The sequence below is a fragment of the Ixodes scapularis genome, unplaced genomic scaffold, assembly GCF_016920785.2.
Source record: "Ixodes scapularis isolate PalLabHiFi unplaced genomic scaffold, ASM1692078v2 PGA_scaffold13__105_contigs__length_92229423, whole genome shotgun sequence".
Classification (NCBI taxonomy): domain Eukaryota; kingdom Metazoa; phylum Arthropoda; class Arachnida; order Ixodida; family Ixodidae; genus Ixodes; species Ixodes scapularis.
Window position 1 is genome coordinate 16,759,169 of NW_024609839.1, and position 17,571 is coordinate 16,776,739.

The 17,571-nt window shown below is 43.7% G+C and overlaps 1 pseudogene; it reads left to right on the top strand.

The window, feature by feature from the left end:
* Window positions 1–8,487: 8,487 nt before the first annotated feature.
* On the top strand, window positions 8,488–14,560 carry LOC121048015 (annotated as a pseudogene).
* The last annotated feature ends 3,011 nt before the right edge of the window (window positions 14,561–17,571 follow it).

Genomic DNA, 17,571 nt, shown 5'->3' on the forward strand with positions numbered 1-17,571 from the left:
ACGAATGTTCCGCCTTATGATTCGTTGAGCTGAATTCGTAGATCGCGAAAATTGGCCCTTTGAGTATCTGGCGGGTAAGTAGACCCACGGGCGTTCTTAGAGTGCGGCACAACAGTGACTAATAGTGGGTTCACGAATCTACTTTTTGTTGCATCGCTTGCCATGTTCCACATAACGAACAGTTTTCTTGGTAAATTTGTCGTTTTTGTATGTTCGTGCAGGCTTAGGTTTCAGATACAAAAACAACCTGCAGTATCGAGACGCCAGCGGTTATTTCCAAGCACGTGTGTGCTGCAAAAGACACCGTGAGATGTAGATGTTTTTCGTTTCCTTACGTTCTCAGTCACGTGGGTTCCCTATCTGGTATGTGAGATGAACAAATAGTAATAAAAGATTTCAACCTGAAATATACGAGAAAATATAGGCGAGCCAAATGAAAGAATGTGTGACAATCCTGAAATTTTCATGAAGACCTTCAACGACTATGGACAGATCTAGACGAAGTTTTAACGCATACCAGAAGTGATGACATTAAAGATAGCTGCGCTGTTGTGGAAAAAGCGTATAACACGAGCAGCCCTTTTTACTGGCTGTCGTTTAGCGCCGCAGGAGAGGCGTTCACGGCGTTGCGAAGAACGTTTGGCACTCGCTCTGCCGAACCCAGGGAATCATGGATTCAATCCCCACCCCTACCCGTTTCGATCTGGATGTGCATCGTACCGACATTCTGTCGTGTACCACTACTACGTGGTGCACGTTAAAGATCCCAGGCTACCGGTTGGGCCGCACTGGCCTGATTGCACAGAGAAAATTCGCCCGTTGAGGCAGGCTACCTTGAGGCTGTATAAACATACACGAGCCAAAAAGTTTGGTGGCTGCCGCAGCTCGGAATATTCTGTAATCGCACCGCAATTGCTTTTTTGCCACACAAGTCACCTCGCAACAGCAAAATCGCAACTTAAACCGCATCATGTGAGTAAATTACTTTCTACACGGCACTAAAAAACGACCTGGAAATTCAGTTTACCTTCAAGTACCTCACTAGGAATACTACCTGTATTTGCTGGCTGGTCTCATTTACGATACTCGCCACTGTTGAACTGCTTCGTTGAAATGTAACGCTAGGCTCTGCATTTACATCCCTGATGAGACATACCTGAACAAATAAAAAAAAATGTTTGCTGAGCATAACGTTTAAAATGCTGATTCCAAACCTCTTGAGGGACACCTATTTTGCTCAAACTTACAAAAAGGTTTCACCCAGGCAACCTGATACTGCAGTCCATTTTTGACGTAAAATGGTGAGGGGGCTATATTTATTTTCGGTACGCCGTGATGCCCTGCCAGAAGCGCCAAAACTGTCAGTTTAGCGGAGAGAAATCGATATTACTACAAGACAAAAGACTAATTTTGAGTGCGCTAATATATTCAAGGACTATACACTTTAGTTTTACTCAAATTGGCGCTGTTTGAGAAATGGCTCAATTTACCTCAGTGTAGTTGCAAGCCAAGACCGCGATTAGATGGGCTCTCTCACGACATGCAGAGTGAGACAGCTGTATATCCTACAAACATTTTTTAGTGATTGTAGGTCGAAAACCGGAAGTAGGTAATCTTAAAACAGGGCCCTATATATATATATATATATATATATATATATATATATATATATATATATATATATATATATATATATATATATACTATATTTGGTTTATCAGTGTTTGAATGTCTCATATTTCGTTTAAAGTTTGAATTTTGAATGATATGATACCAGTACACGTTCAGGTTTACCGGGAACCGGTTCGAGCAGGTGTTGTAGGTGTTACCAAAAAAAAACAACAGAATTCATTACTCGTTACTGTCCTACGTCACCCCAAATTGCAAGGAACGCACTTCACGACGTTACCGGAAAAAATAACGCGTTAAAGGTAACGCCGTTACTAGTCACGTGTTACAGCTAACACTGGTTCCAAACTATCGCTCATCGGTATGCCAAACTGCTTACCGGTTTGAGCAAGCCACTGTCCTCTTTTGTGCGTTATTGTATATCGACTAGTTGACACCCATAGCGGCTGGGCGAACAAGGTTGAAACCGTTCACCGTTTAAAGACTGCTCACCACTTCGAAGTTCCTCGCATTTTGGAAACTGTTCACCGGTTTGGTTAAACAGCTCTCTTATGTACGCGCAGGAAAGAGAGAGAGAAAAAGAAAGAAAAGCATATAGCAGCCCACATTTGCCCTTGTTCCACCACTCCTTCTCTTCCTTTGCGCTTTTTTTATTTTTTTGTAATGTGTAAACTAGCCCAACACTTCATTTTGTTACTCACTATTGAAAACTCTTCGTTAAGACTCGAAGTATCGGATTTGCTCCGATATATGGCTTGAAGCCATTGGACACAATCCAATGCTGGGAGAAGTCTGCGAGCCTATTAGTAAAACCAATTTATGTCCGTGTGCTCAAAATCCAGAGCTGCAGAGACCAGATATAGCAAAGCATATATTTCGTAACTGCAGTTCGGGCGAGTTGGTTGTTCATGATGCTCGACGTAACAGCGCCACCGAAAGCCAAGGACTCGAAAGAGACAAACACACAAAAAAGAAAGTATCAGATGACGTTTTTCTGCTATTTGCTTCCGCGTTTTTTTAGCGTGCTTGCCTTTTTGAGGTTTGTTCACACATTCGCGTCTGATCACGACCGACTGAGATAAGCCCGGTTTTTCAGCCTCTTGTCTCCGAATTGCTGGAAAGTTTGCTAAACTCACCAACAAACATTGCTAAAATAGTATGCCAAATATTAGGTCAAAATATTGTTTTTCGCAAAGTTATTGAGCTTACAGGTTTGGTTGTCACCGTGTTTTTTTTCAAACTGAAAGTCTCTACTGGCAACAACTTAAAAGTGACGTCAGTGGAAGGCAGGGGTTCACTCTTTGGACTGTAGGATTTGTTTCCAACTCATTCAAAGCAGCTTCATGGTGTCAAATGGATTCTTTGGAAGCTCGCTCCAGTATCCGCGCTCCAGCACGGAACAAACGATTGGCATATTCTATTTTTTTAAACTGCCTGTTCGACTGGAAAGCATGCCTGCCACCGACGTCATGGCACTGAAAAGTGAGTGTACACTCGAATGTCGGTCTTTACATCATTTTCATTGGCCGACACCACAAACACTATTATGAATTTCGTGATACAAAATAGCATACGTGAAAGGGTAAAGGCCGGGGAGTCACAAGATATACTTAGTTGAGGTAGCTCAAGAAACCTGTGGAGTACCCTTTAAGACGGCTTATGGCCGGCTGCATTGCTACGCAAACGGTCGTAAGCCGTCGAAAGAGGCTTAAAACTTGGTCTCGTCTTAGTCGGACGTTGTCAAGCGCAAGTTTGTCAAGAGGCCTTTAGAGTGCTTGTCTTTCGGGTGTACTGATTCGCCGATCATCACCTCCAGCTTTCCATACCGCCGAAGTGCTTAACGGGATCTGCTGTGGAGTGGCGGTTGCGCGGTCGGCCTCCTTGCCAGACGCCAGCTTACTCCATTCAGAACCACACAATTGAAACCGACACAACGCCACTCCGTTCAGAGACAAACTGGTTCCTCGAATTGGAATCAGTACCAAGAATTGGAACCGTCAAATTTTCCAATGCCATAAATACTTACTAAATATTGATTTAAAATGTGTGTTCTTTTAATTTTTGCTAATGCAGGGACCTCAAGTTCCAAAAAATGAACCCCCATCCCTGAATATTTTTTTAGCTAGCTACACTAATAAAGTTTTTTGCCGAAAACCCGTCGCAGGCTCGTTGTTCGTATGTGCTGGGTCAACCCGTTTTAGACGGTACCCCCTCGGGGCTAACGAAGAATTTGCTCAAGTACTCGAATTGCCTTTTCGAGGCTAGCGTATAAAAAGAGTGCCCGTACAGCATGGGTTTTTCTATCCCATCATACTCTGGTGCCTGAAGCGCCTTTGCGACTGATGTGTTTACCTAGTTAAAAAAAAATATGTTCCCTCGATTTTCGTTTGATGACGTCATAGAATTGTCATGCTGTCGCTGGCTGCAATCCTGGCGGCGTCCCAGCAGCGGTGGTGCATGTGGCAGACGCGTGGTCTGCTGCAGGTCGCTGTCTAGCTTGACAGTGCACGGAAGCTTCGGCAGCCACGAGTTGGGGAGCTGCACCACCAGAATCGCGACGTCCGACAGCACGACAATCGGGCTTTTGTGACGTCATTTGTTGCTGCTTCGGGGCCACATTGGATGCATGGCCGAAGTAGGGCGCTAAGCAAACCAGTCGGAGACGCGTTCCAGGTACCGTAATAACACCGAATAAATTGAACGGGTTGACCAGTTTTCCACCCGTTCAAATTTCAAATAGCTTTATATTTTTTTTTTGTAGGACGAATACAGTGAGAAAATGTCGTGGTCGACGAAAGGCTGGTTCTGTTTATAGTAATTGGCAAGATGAAAAGATCAGAAAGAAGTTTCAGTTGTTCCACTTCTTGCGCGAGCGTCCTATCTTCGACAATAGGGAGTTTTAGGGAACCGTTTTTGCACATCCGCCGAGACGGTACCTTGAGCCCTCCGGTACTAAGTGCTGAATATGCAAGTCTCCTGCGGTAGCGCATGCGCAGTTCGTACGGTATCGGATGTACAGAAACGGTTTACTAAAAGTCCCTGATTCCTCGGCGTCTCAAGCGCATAGAACATTCTTGCGCCGGCGTAGCGCAGCGAAAGGGAACGAGTGCATATTGAGGCTGCGTGCTCGAAAGAGGTGCTATGCCTTTCTCATTTAGTCCGTGACTAGAGTCGACCTGTAAAATTGGGTGTTCGTCGCGCAAGTGGGACCCCAGCATTAATTGATTCTTCGAGGCCCGGTCAGTCGCCCAAGCAAGCTACTTGGCGCGAGGGAAGGGAAAACGAAAGGTTTATCCATTCACATCTGAGTATGTGAATGGATAAACAAGAATAAAGGCAGTTAGGATGGTGATTCCAATACTTTTAGTTAGAGCATCAGACGTTATTAGGGAGTTCTCGTAGACCGCGTTTCCCCCTCCACTAAGCCACCCGCAACGAACAAGCCGCTACTGCGCAAGCGTGCCAATGGCCTTCACTGTGGAGTCCGGATATCGTAGCGGGTGGCCAGGAGCGTTGCGGGACGGCGGACACGACTTACTGAAACTCCCTATTAAAAGTGTTTTCGTAGATAGTTCGGATGACTCCGATAACGATACTCGATACCCTGCCGCCGTCTTTGCTCGTGCACCGTATCGTAATTGGGTATCGTTAATAGAGATTTTTAGGGAACCGTTTCTGCACATCCGATACGGTACGATGGGCCCTCCGGTACGAACTGCGCATGCGGTTGTCGTCCACGATCTTACAGTAACGCGCTGCTCGAACTGTAAAGTGCGCACGACCAATGGCCGACATGGACAGTCTCGCTTAGTTAGCAAATCGGCTATTTCGCTGGCAGTGAGAGCGTGCCGTGGCTCCAAACTTGAATAAAATAACTCGCGGTTGTGCCTGACAGGAGCGCCATATGTGACAGCGAGTGCTTAAAGTTGGAGTGAGCAAATAAAAAAGAGAATACAGAATAAAACACAATAGGACATACACTTAAGAAAAAATTTAACCTTTAGAAAACCCAAAAAAATGAAAGCCGCTTACAACTCCCTGTAACGCCGATTTAGAGCGCAGCTCTTGAGGAGGAGGAGGGAAGGGCACTGGGGGGGGGGGGGGTTAAACTAACCAGGGGGGGGGGGTCACGTTACCTTGGGGGTCACGTGACCCCCAATGCCGATGATGTCATCACTGACGTCACTGATGACGTCATCAGTGACGATGACGATGCGGGTACCGATGACGTCATTAGTGACGTCACTGATGACTTCACCAGTGATGATGACGATGACGTTGCGAATGTAGGTGACGTCATCAGTGACGTCGCTGATGACGTCATCAGTGATGATGACGATGACGATGCGGATGCCGGTGACGACATCAGTGACGTCACTGATGACGTCATCAGTGATGATGACGATGACAATGCGGATTCCGGTGACGTCATCAGTGATGATGACGATGACGATGTGGATGCCGGTGACGTCATCAGTGATGATGACGATGACGATGTGGATGCCGGTGACGTCATCAGTGATGATGACGATGACGATGTGGATGTCGGTGACGTCATCAGTGATGATGACGATGACGATGCGGATGCCGGTGACGTCATCAGTGACGATGACGATGTGGATGCCGGTGACGTCATCAGTGATGATGACGATGACGATGTGGATGCCGGTGACGTCATCAGTGATGATGACGATGACGATGCGGATGCCGGTGACGTCATCAGTTATGACGATGACGATGTGGATGCCGGTGACGTCATCAGTGATGATGACGATGACGATGTGGATGCCGGTGACGTCATCAGTGATGATGACGATGACGATGTGGATGCCGGTGACGTCATCAGTGACGATGACGTCATCGGGGGGTCACGCGACATCGGCGGGGGTCACGTGACCTCGAGGAGGGGGCCACGTGACTTGGGGGGGGTCACGTGACCCCCCACGAGGTCACGTGACCTTGGTGGAGGGCTCGCGCGGTGCATTATGGGACATTTCCCATGATGCACCGCGCGGTTACGCCGACGGCGACGGCGACGGCGACGGCGACGGCGACGCCAACGCCGACAGCGACGCCGCTCAAGCCGGAAACGGGCCCCTAAGAGCTGCGCTCTAAAAAATCGACTGCACCGTAGCTCAGTGGTTTGGAGCGCTGATTTCAGGAGCTCGTAGGGGGGCGGCAATGGAGAGTTCTATTCCAATTGACCTATACACTATTTTTTAGAGCGCAGCTCTTAGGGGCCCGTTTCCGGCTTGAGCGGCGTCGCCGTCGCCGTCGCCGTCGGCGTCGCCGTCGGCGTAACCGCGCGGTGCATCATGGGAAATGTCCCATAATGCACCGCGCGAGCCCCCCACCGGGGTCACGTGACCTCGTGGGGGGTCACGTGACCCCCCGAGGTCACGTGACCCCCGCCGATGTCGCGTGACCCCCCGATGACGTCATCGTCACTGATGACGTCACCGGCATCCACATCATCATCGTCATCATCACTGATGACGTCATCGGCATCCACATCGTCATCACTGATGACGTCACCGGCATCCACATCGTCATCGTCATCATCACTGATGACGTCACCGGCATCCGCATCGTCATCGTCATCATCAATGATGACGTCACCGGCATCCACATCGTCATCATCACTGATGACGTCACCGGCATCCACATCGTCATCGTCATCATCACTGATGACGTCACCGGCATCCACATCGTCATCGTCATCATCACTGATGACGTCACCGGCATCCATATTGTCATCGTCATCATCACTGATGACGTCACCGGCATCCACATCGTCATCGTCATCATCACTGATGACGTCACCGGCATCCACATCGTCATCGTCATCATCACAGATGACGTCACCGGCATCCACATCGTCATCGTCATCATTACTGATGTCACCGGCATCCACATCGTCATCGTCATCATCACTGATGACGTCACCGGCATCCGCATCGTCATCGTCATCATCACTGATGACGTTACCGACATCCGCATCGTCATCTTCATCGTCATCATCACTGATGACGTCATCAGTGACGTCACTGATGTCGTCACCGGCATCCGCATCGTCATCGTCATCATCACTGATGACGTTATCAGCGATGTCACTGATGACGTCACCGACAATCGCATCGTCATCGTCATCATCACTGGTGAAGTCATCACTAATGACGTCATCGGTACCCGCATCGTCATCGTCACTGATGACGTCATCTATGACGTCAGTGATGACATCATCGGCATTGGGGGTCACGTGACCCCCAAGGTCACGTGACCCCCCCCTGGTTAGTTTAACCCCCCCCCCCCCAGTGCCCTTCCCTCCTCCTCCTCAAGAGCTGCGCTCCAATTCGGCGTTACAGGGAGTTGTAAGCGGCTTTCATTTTTTTCCTTCATATTATAATTTCTTTTTCCATTTTTATACAAACATTGGGATGTGCATTTCGATCACTTATTTCCCGTTTTTACAGCTGCTGTTATGACTGTGAGGGTTATCTGTAGTGTCGACAGAGTGAGCAACAATCTTCTGCGTCGAGGCTCTGCATACTTCTTTCTTTAAAAATGTTGCATGAATGAAACATTTCTGTACAAATGCTAATCAGATATATCCTATAAAACGAGCCCTTTGAACATTGGTGACAGTTTTAATAAGTGCACAGCAGTAAAGTTACAGGTTTCCCTTTATGTTTTCTTATTGGTCGTACCGTACACGGCGCAACAATCGGTGCCCGGGCGTACGACCGTGATCGTCTGCTATCGGTACCGTAAGAGAGCTACATGAGTGCCGCATCTACCTCCGTCCCTCCGCCTCCTCCTCCCAAGCGGTTTAGAGCGGAACACGATATATTTTTACTTCGGGAGGTGCTAGGCGCTAACCCTTTTTTTACTCCAGCCATTTGAATGTCGTCCTTAAAGGCTTGAAGGCGGCGTCGCAAAAGGACGTATCGTTGCGAGGAGAGAAGGAACGGATTGACCTCCTCGTAACTTTGTAAAAAAAAAAAAAAAAATTACCGCATCAACTTGAGAAAGTGACTATATTTTGGTTAATTTTCTATTTTATTCGCAATTTAATATTTCTAGTTTTATTTGTCCTTAGCATTCTTAGTACTCGACCCTGAAGTGGTCCTCGAGGGAAAGAGACAGGATCGCTAGCAGACGACTTCGAATGTTGATGATAAGCGCGCGTGAGCGTGTTCTTATTTGTGCGCCAAATGGAGTTTGCTGTCGGTAATTTTTGAGCATATCAGGACGTGGTTGGTGTAAACATCATATTTGGTTGATGTAAAATACCAAAGCTTGCCCGCTGAGAACGCATGACTCATTAGAAAAGAAGTTACCATGTACGTTCGAGGCATTATTTTATTCCCCGAGTATATAAATCTGATAATCTGAAAGAAAAAAACCCCAAAATACGGTGGCAAATGAGCCGCACATCATTCGTTGTATCACAACTTTTTTGTTTACTTAAAAGCTTTCAGCAACATAACCCTTGCGTGCCGTCCTCCTTAACAGTGGCTTCTCTGCAATCCCATTCCAGAGAAGCACCACTTACAGGCAGGCAAAGCAGCGTTTGTATAAAAATAAATCTGGTTTAACCAAAGCTTCCACGCCAGTATCCACAAATAAAGCAGCATTTGCTGCCAGAGCATCCAATGAACCGTGCTTCCAAGTACATTGCATGATTGACTAGTACCCTTTGACTGCCGCCACACCGAGAGTATTAGAAGTTTTAGCAACAACTATATGCGTCATATACAAATCGGAAGTTCGTCTGCTTCTTTTGCAGGGGTTGTTGTGACGTCAGAACGCCCATCTCTGATTGGCTCTGATTGAAGAATAGTGGTTAGACCTCAAGGCAGCTTGCATTGAGGTCTACCTCCTAATCTTCAGTCAGAGCCAATCAGAGCTCGGCGTTCTGACATTGCCAGAACCCATGCAAAAGAAGCAGACGAACTTGCACTCCGCATATCTGTCAGGCCTTTGCAGACTTACTTTTACTACATCTTTTGTCTCCTCAACAATTACAGGTTTAAGTAATGTCTAAACTCAATATATAAAAAGTTAAGTGAGATCTATATTTTTTATTTTTCACTTCTGGTATTCGTGTTCCTACAAGTGAGTTTCCAGTGGAATGCCTGCAAATTACACTTCGTACTATACTCACATTAAAAAGCGCAGTGTGCAAGCTGCCCGTATTTACATGTGATACCAGAGTTTGACATAGATATTCAGCACATCAGGATTCTATATTGTTATTACATTTATTGTTTGGTTATGGTGTTTGGCAGTGAACCTCCAATTGTTTCATAGTTTTCTAGACCTGCGCTTTAAATTGTTAGTCTAGACTCTAGAGAATGCTTCATGATGTTTTTTGTAGCTGATATCATGAGCATTTCACAAGCTCTTAACAATTCCTTACCACGGGAGAGTAAATGTTGTTTGGTCTAAACACTTGTAAAAGACATGACTCATGGTGGGTAAAGTGGGTAAGGTAAAAACACTACATAACATTTTGTTAATAGGTACTTCCTCATATCTGAATAGGATATGAGTATGTGGAGAGTCAGATATCGCAATTTGTGGAAATAAACAGAGAAAATAGCACAGATCAAATTTGGAGTTGAAAGATTTCCTAGATTAGATCTGTGAACTGTATTTGAGATATTCAGCCTCGGACTCCTCATTTTGCCACAAATTTGATCTAACACATCGTTTATGTATATACGGAAGTACTTTATGCATGATTTCGTGAAAAGTAGACATACGGGCTTTTTCATAACATGTTGAGTTAGACACTGCAAAGCGGCTAGATGGAAAAAGTGGCATGTGTAATGCCACAGATTCTCTGAAGGTAAACCTTGTGCCACTTGTGCTTAACTGATCAAACCTAGGGTCTGGAGATATGTTTTACTAAAAGGTTTAGGCCGAAATAGTTCACTTTCTTTTAGTGGCACCAAAAGTTTTTATTATAAGAGAGGCAAAAAATATTCAGTGCACTTTTAGGTAAAATGATGTTTCTATTGCTAATGAAAACGTTTTTTTAATATTCTAAAACAGTAAGCATGTATTTCACTTCCAGATCAGGAACTGAAGAACAATTTGATGAAATAGGACGCCTTCGGCTTGAGCACTTTATGATGAGTTTGGACGAAAGCCAGGTTTGTTCCGTGCAGCTTTGATCCTCAAGGTTGTTTCTTTGGGGAGGTCCTTATATACCACGAAAATGGTTGTATTTGAGAATAAAAAGGCTTACTACAATTTATTTCTGCAGAAATTGCATATGTAATTATGTGGCCTCGGGCTATTCAGTTTGAGTGTATTTGGGCTTCATATTCCGAGGCCACGCTGCTGATAAAACGACCTAAGAAGGCAAGACCATTTTTAAACCTACCTTTTTAATTGAAATTAAGCTGTGTAGCACCATATTTGTTTACTCTTATGTGTGAATTGACTTGTGTTTGATGATCAATTTGTTTTATTAATTTCGTTAGGGTGTGTACATATGGCAACAATTTCTTGTTGTTTCTTGCACCACATATAATTTTTTTTCTGTTTGTTTACTTTCTGTGGAGTAATAGCCTTCGGCTGCCTACCAAATTGGTAGATGACTATCCTTTCTAGGTATGTCAAACCTGGAGAGAGTAAGAGCACCAAGAGACATTGTGTAGGTGGAACGCGCTAGCTTTGTTGCTGTCTTACTTGTCCATTTTTTCTTGGCACTGTTATTCTTTCAAGCTATCATGCAACTTTGTATGCATATATTATTGCAAGTGTTTGTCGGTCTACTGCACTGCTTATCCTCACTGTTGTAGTGTGCATCGTTCAATGCTTCATGACGGGGGCGGTTGAGCTCAAAGACTGACACAGTGTTCATTTTGCAAGCTATGTCTCCTCTGTGATACATGTTTGGGCTGTTGCAGTTAACTAACAATGCTTATAATTTCTCATATCTTACACTTCAGAAGAGAAGTGATTTCCAGTAGGCAGAATCCTTAATTCAAACCCCAAGAAGAGTTTTGTTTCAATTATTATAAATTTAATTTATTAGAGAGTCATCTAAATTTAACGCAAGATAAAATTATAATTTGCTATGTGGTTGGCTAGACACAGAAAGCAGATATTTGATGACTTATTCTACAAAGGTTTACTAATATCATATGCAGGTATGCCACACATGGAACATTGGTGAAATGTATGACATAGTTCATGTGGAAAGAACAGTGCGACTGAGACGAGGACAAAATCACAAAGATAAGAGTTCATGTTTTTTCAGCATGAACTCTTTTCAATTAACCTGCCTAGTTATCTATCCTTATGAATGTATGACATGGGTTTATTCATCACTAAAGAAATGTTGTTTTTTGTTTGCTATTTAGACAGCATATGACACCTCAAAACAAAATTAGGTTGGTTTATCTAAGAAGAAAGTTATTTATTGTGGACTATTAAGCAGGAGACGGATGAGCGATAAAAACGGGTGCCGCGCGGCAGCTCCCATAGCAACTTGCGCGGCTGCTCTGACGTAGACCTAGGTCCGCGTAAGGTGCTATAAAAACTGCCACGCGGCACCAGTTTTCATCGCTCATGTGTCCCCTGTTTTAGCACCGTTGAGCGCGCTTCTTACCGAGCAAAGATTCACTGCCGGAAGCAACACCCACAAAAGCGAGCTGCGTGAGTGTTGTTTCTCCTCAGCGCACAAGATGCTCGGAAAGGAGCGCGCTCATCAGGGCCGCGTGAACAGAAAGTATTAATTACACAAAAACGCCGTTTGAATTAAGCTGCCTATTGAAAACATAGCGGGATAACCAAATTTTCCAAATTCGTCTGAATATAATTTAACAGAAAGTATGAAATATTTGAGTTTTAATTATCGCGAGCCTACTGCACGCCCTAATTATTGTACTAACCTTTGCCAACTATGTTAATCATATTTTATTTTGGCAGCAAAAACATTGAAGGGTAAAAGGCCAACAAGTAATGCAGCCAGCGAACAACAGGAGGAGGCACTGAGTTGGATCATGCAAGAGAGCACAGGAGGAGGTAGTTGCCTTTAGCGCATGGTGTTTCTCTAAAATGACATTTTCTTTTTATGAATGTTGTTATTTTTTATGATTATGGTCCTTTAGATATTGGCAATGTTAATATAAGGTTTGAACACCAATTGTTTTCAGAAGCTGTGAAGAGCTGCGCTATATAGAGGAGCTAAAAAATGATGAAACCACGATATAGGTCAGTTTTACGAAAAAACTTTTCATTCTGCTAAGTCATGTGCCACCATAATATTGAATGTTTTGTGCCCCCTGCCTTATTCCTTCGCCTGTTAGAGATTTTTCATTGATTTCATTTTAACGAAAAATATGTTATATGTCTGGGTTAATGAAAAAAGAGACACAATACCCACCAGTGGTACGCTTGACTGTCCTACAGGTCAAGGTTATATAAGGATTATAGACCTATAGAGGCTATATTCTATGACCCGTGTCAGGGTGTCACGTGACACCCTGACATAAATTAAAAGCGCACAAAAGACGATGACTTTGTCCTGGTCGGTAGTGCACTTTTCAACAAGAATGAACTTTCCAACTAGCCCTGTTTTCAACCCTTCTACAATCTGAAATCAAATGAAATTTTGATATCGCTTGACACTGTGACGTCATGTGAAACTCTGATGTATGCGGCATCGTAAACACACATAGCGTGTGCCCAGCTCATTCACCACACATTCTGCGTGTCTGAGTTTATCAGATATGATCAAGGCATCCTAATTTTTGTTTATTTTGGTGAACTTCAGAGGCATGGTGAGTGGTTTCACCAGTCACAGAACTCAAGAAGTAAAGCACTTGTTTGGATCACATAAACCTATAGTTAGTGTAGCTTATTTTGTTTTCTTTGCTGCCGCCCCGCCAGTATTTACAGAGTCATTTCGTCGACTGAGGAGTAGACTTTTCGAGGACTGACCGATGCTCCTTAATGTTCCTCACTGCTCTGGGTTATGCAGTGGATCACAACACAAGCGAGCTCGAACTGTCTGAAAAACACTGCCTCCGTGCATAAATCAAATAAGGCACAAGATCTCAGGATGGATTTTGGTGGGGAATTCCTAGTCGGAAATATGTCACGCAAAATATCTTTATGTTCATTAAAAGAAAAAAATAAATTTGAATGCAGAAAAAACATTCTGCATACACCTGTGCCAAGGCTGTTATAGCATGGCTTGTGACTTCATAAGATGATCGACAACCATACACGTTGTAGAATCTTGATGTACCCCCACAGACAATATGAACTGAAACACCCGATTTGGAATTTTCTTGTGTGTGTGGTCCTCACAAACTTCATTTTCTCTCGGTCTGTCAAATAATCGTAAGTATAGGACCTTAACTTCGCATTTCATTCCTAGTTTGGGCCACAATTTACCCGAAATTGGCAGGTATGCCAAAGAAACATAAATTACGGTTTCAGGTAATTATGTTTCCAATAGTATATCCCACTAACCGTTAAATGGCTGCCATCTCAGAACAAAACAGATGAAATGTGGGATGATTGAAAGAACTATGGGAATGTTTACTAATAAATGATAGCATATCTGTAGCATGAGCTTCATTGCTGCCTTTTAGTTAAAGTTTGTGAGAAAGCCTTGCATTGTGGCAATATTGTGCAGCTAACGAAGGTGACCAAAGTGCAACTGCACTGCTGGAAAAAATCTGCGTTGCCCTCAGATGGGGAAGAGGAGGTGACGGCACCAACCGAACCCTGCAGCCAGGTGCCTACCTTCGCAGGGATCTTGCGGTCGAACGGCCTGACCTCAGGTGAAAGACATCCAGAATTTTCCACTAGGCCAACACTGCAAGGCATGACGTTCAGCAACCATCCAGTCGAAAGTCATATTGCACATATAAACCCTAAACTGTCTAGAGTTACAAGTTAGGCTTTTATGATAATAATTTGAACTCCCCCCGTATCGCTGTCATGTAAACAGAGCAGGCCCAATAGGCTCCTTGCACTGACGTCGCATCGCTTACATTTGAACAACATGTAAAAGGAGGAGAGAGAAGCAGCTTTTGTAAGAATTTTGAGTGACCGGTTAATCTCCTATAACCTTCTGGGAGGAGAACACCGATGTCTGTGCTTATCCGGGAGGCACAAAGGAGGATCCTGATAAGAGGGGAGCTCCTTCTTCCTATTTTCTCTCGAGGGCATCGGAAATGACCTCATGTGCAAGCCACGTACACACTTCACTGCCATTGGTCACACGTTTGAGTAATAGCAGCAAAGCATGAAATACATTTTGTTGCGAGTTTTATCCCACGTGCGAAAACCTACCACCAAAAAACGTTCTTGTGGTGAAATTGTGTTTGAAATGTGTATACGATGGACCCATAATTCTTCCACAAAAACAAATGCATTTGAAAAACATACGAATGTAGTGTGTTCCTGATAATCCAAAATGATTTAGGTTCAGCCAGTATGTGAGCCTAAAAAAATGCTATAACTGATATGTATCAGGGGAGCTCTCTTTTGGTACCATTGCATAGAAATTACACCGAGCGCATGCAGAACCCTTCCTAAAAAAGGCTGATTTTAATAGTACAATCAATAATAATCGCTTATAACTTCATGAAGAAGAATGTGATTTTTTATGATTGCATTGTCCAATATTTAATTATTTGGTTGCTACAGAAGGCGTGAAGAAACTATTATGAAGAAAAAATTAGGGAGGACAGAAAGAATCTTAACCAAGCAGTCCCAAGTTATAGTTATGTGTGCATTATTTATTTGCTTACAATTACCAGGCACAAGGGGTATGTCCAATTCCTTCTCGCATATTGCTATGCAATTAACTGAAATCACACCTGCATCCAAGCTACTAAGTTATGACGACTAGCAAATGATGATGTGAATGTATAGCTACTCCTTTTTAATATGAACTATCAGTATCAATCATTGCAACGTGCAATAATGTGTAAAATAATATGTTTTGTAGATGTAACCTTGTACTTTTCATCATGTATGTAACATATAACTGCCTAATCGTTGCTTTACATGTGCATTTCGGCCATGTCATGCACGCAAAAAACCTGTGTTTAGGTACCCTAAACCAGAATAATGCTGTTCTCAGACCCTAGGTAAAGAGTAAACTTAACTGGTGTGGGATTCGACCACTCTGCAGGTAGTAGAGCCTTTCTAGGAATGTGGCTGAGGGTGAGCTACATTGCCAGTGCCAGAATGAGATTTGTAATGAAACGAGGGGAGCACAAGGGAGGCAAAAAATTTCTTACGTCCTTATTTTTCATAGAATTCCTCATAATCTTAGGCCCGTCGGCAACAAGTATGAAATAAGGACAGTTTTTAGGAATGATTTTAAACTAGTAAATTGGTTAACCCCAGTTTTTTTTTTGTGTGTGAAAATTAATGGTTGTAATAAGAGGCACAGAGAAATGAGGTCGATTGTATATCTGGAGTGGTGAACAAAATTCCGTTTGACTGTGGTCAGTGTTACATAGGACAAACAGTTGCCTAAGTGATCGTCTAACGGAACATAAACGTAGTGTTAAGAACAAAAATCCCTACTCGCAGTTGTCAAAACATTTACTTGAGTGTCAGAATTGTGTACCCTTATGGGAGTCCACGACGGTAGTATTGTCCAAAAGAGGAAATAATAAACGATTGTTAAAATAATTCATCACAACGTTTCCAGAAAACGCGGTAAACAAAGTCCCTCCCAGTTTAATCATAGAGTTAAAAGGTTTCTGGATGTTTGACACTTTTAAGCTGTTTTTGTTTTGTGAATGGTTTTGAATTATTTTTTAGTCCTCTTTTTTGTCTCCACGTCCCACAGCAAAAGTCACTTATAAATTTAAAATAAGAAGTTGCCCTTTATCCAGCCCCTCTCCACCCCCCTCCTTATTTTATACCCGTAGTAGGTATTTGTTCGTATTTGTGTTTGCACACGCATATTTCCGGGAAGGTTGTTTCCTTCTGTGTGTTCTTTTTTCTGTTTGTGAAGGTGCCTGAAGCCTATATACACAAGATTTTTGTCAATAAATTTCACCTGTGTTTGGGACTCTTGTTCTTCCTCTCCTCCATCATCGTCTTTCTATCTAGTCTCAGGGTTATAGACCATTTTATTGAAAGAGGGCAAGAGAAAAAAGGGGAAAAGGCTCCCCTCGCTTTCCTTTTTTCTGAGTGGTACGAGCGAAAGACCCGGATGAACGCCCTGGACGCGTGTGCTTCTCCAAGTTTCCTTCGCGGTTCTTTTTTTAATTTTAATTTTATTTCTAGATGAAATTATGCCTAGCGGGATCAATTATGACAATCCTCTGATTATCTGGACATCATTTTTGGGTAATAGGCTGCACGAATAACAAGCGAAAGCGCGGAATATTATCGGAGGACATTTGCATCGCGTACGGGGTCTGACAAGGGAACTGCGGCTGCAGTGTCTTCAAACTCCGTCGGTTTCCATATGACCGAGAATTCTGGCGGCAGTGGGTTGCGCCCGCAAACAGAAACGACTGTTCCCCGACACCATCCTCTCGAGTGTGCTTGGAACATTTTGTGGAAAGAGCGCTCACGGAACTTACCGCTGTACCGTCGATGAACATGGGCTACGCTCGTAAGGTGGGGCATGTTTTCTCGTGATAATTTTTGTTTCAGCTTTTAACGTTTCGTAACATAATTTATACTAATGCTTATATCTTGCAGTGGTGACATTCAACTCATTTTATTATCTACAACGCTTAGTTGAAGGGTCATTTCCGCCGCCGGGTGTGACTGAAAATTAACGAAAAGTTAGTTATATCGCTCTTTCTGGATCACGATCTTCTACGCAATACCAGAGAGCCGTAAACATATGCTGACCATCGCAACGCGACTGTTTTTTTATTTTACAAATTATTACTTAACGTAGTTGTAAAGATAGCTCCCGATTTGATCAGT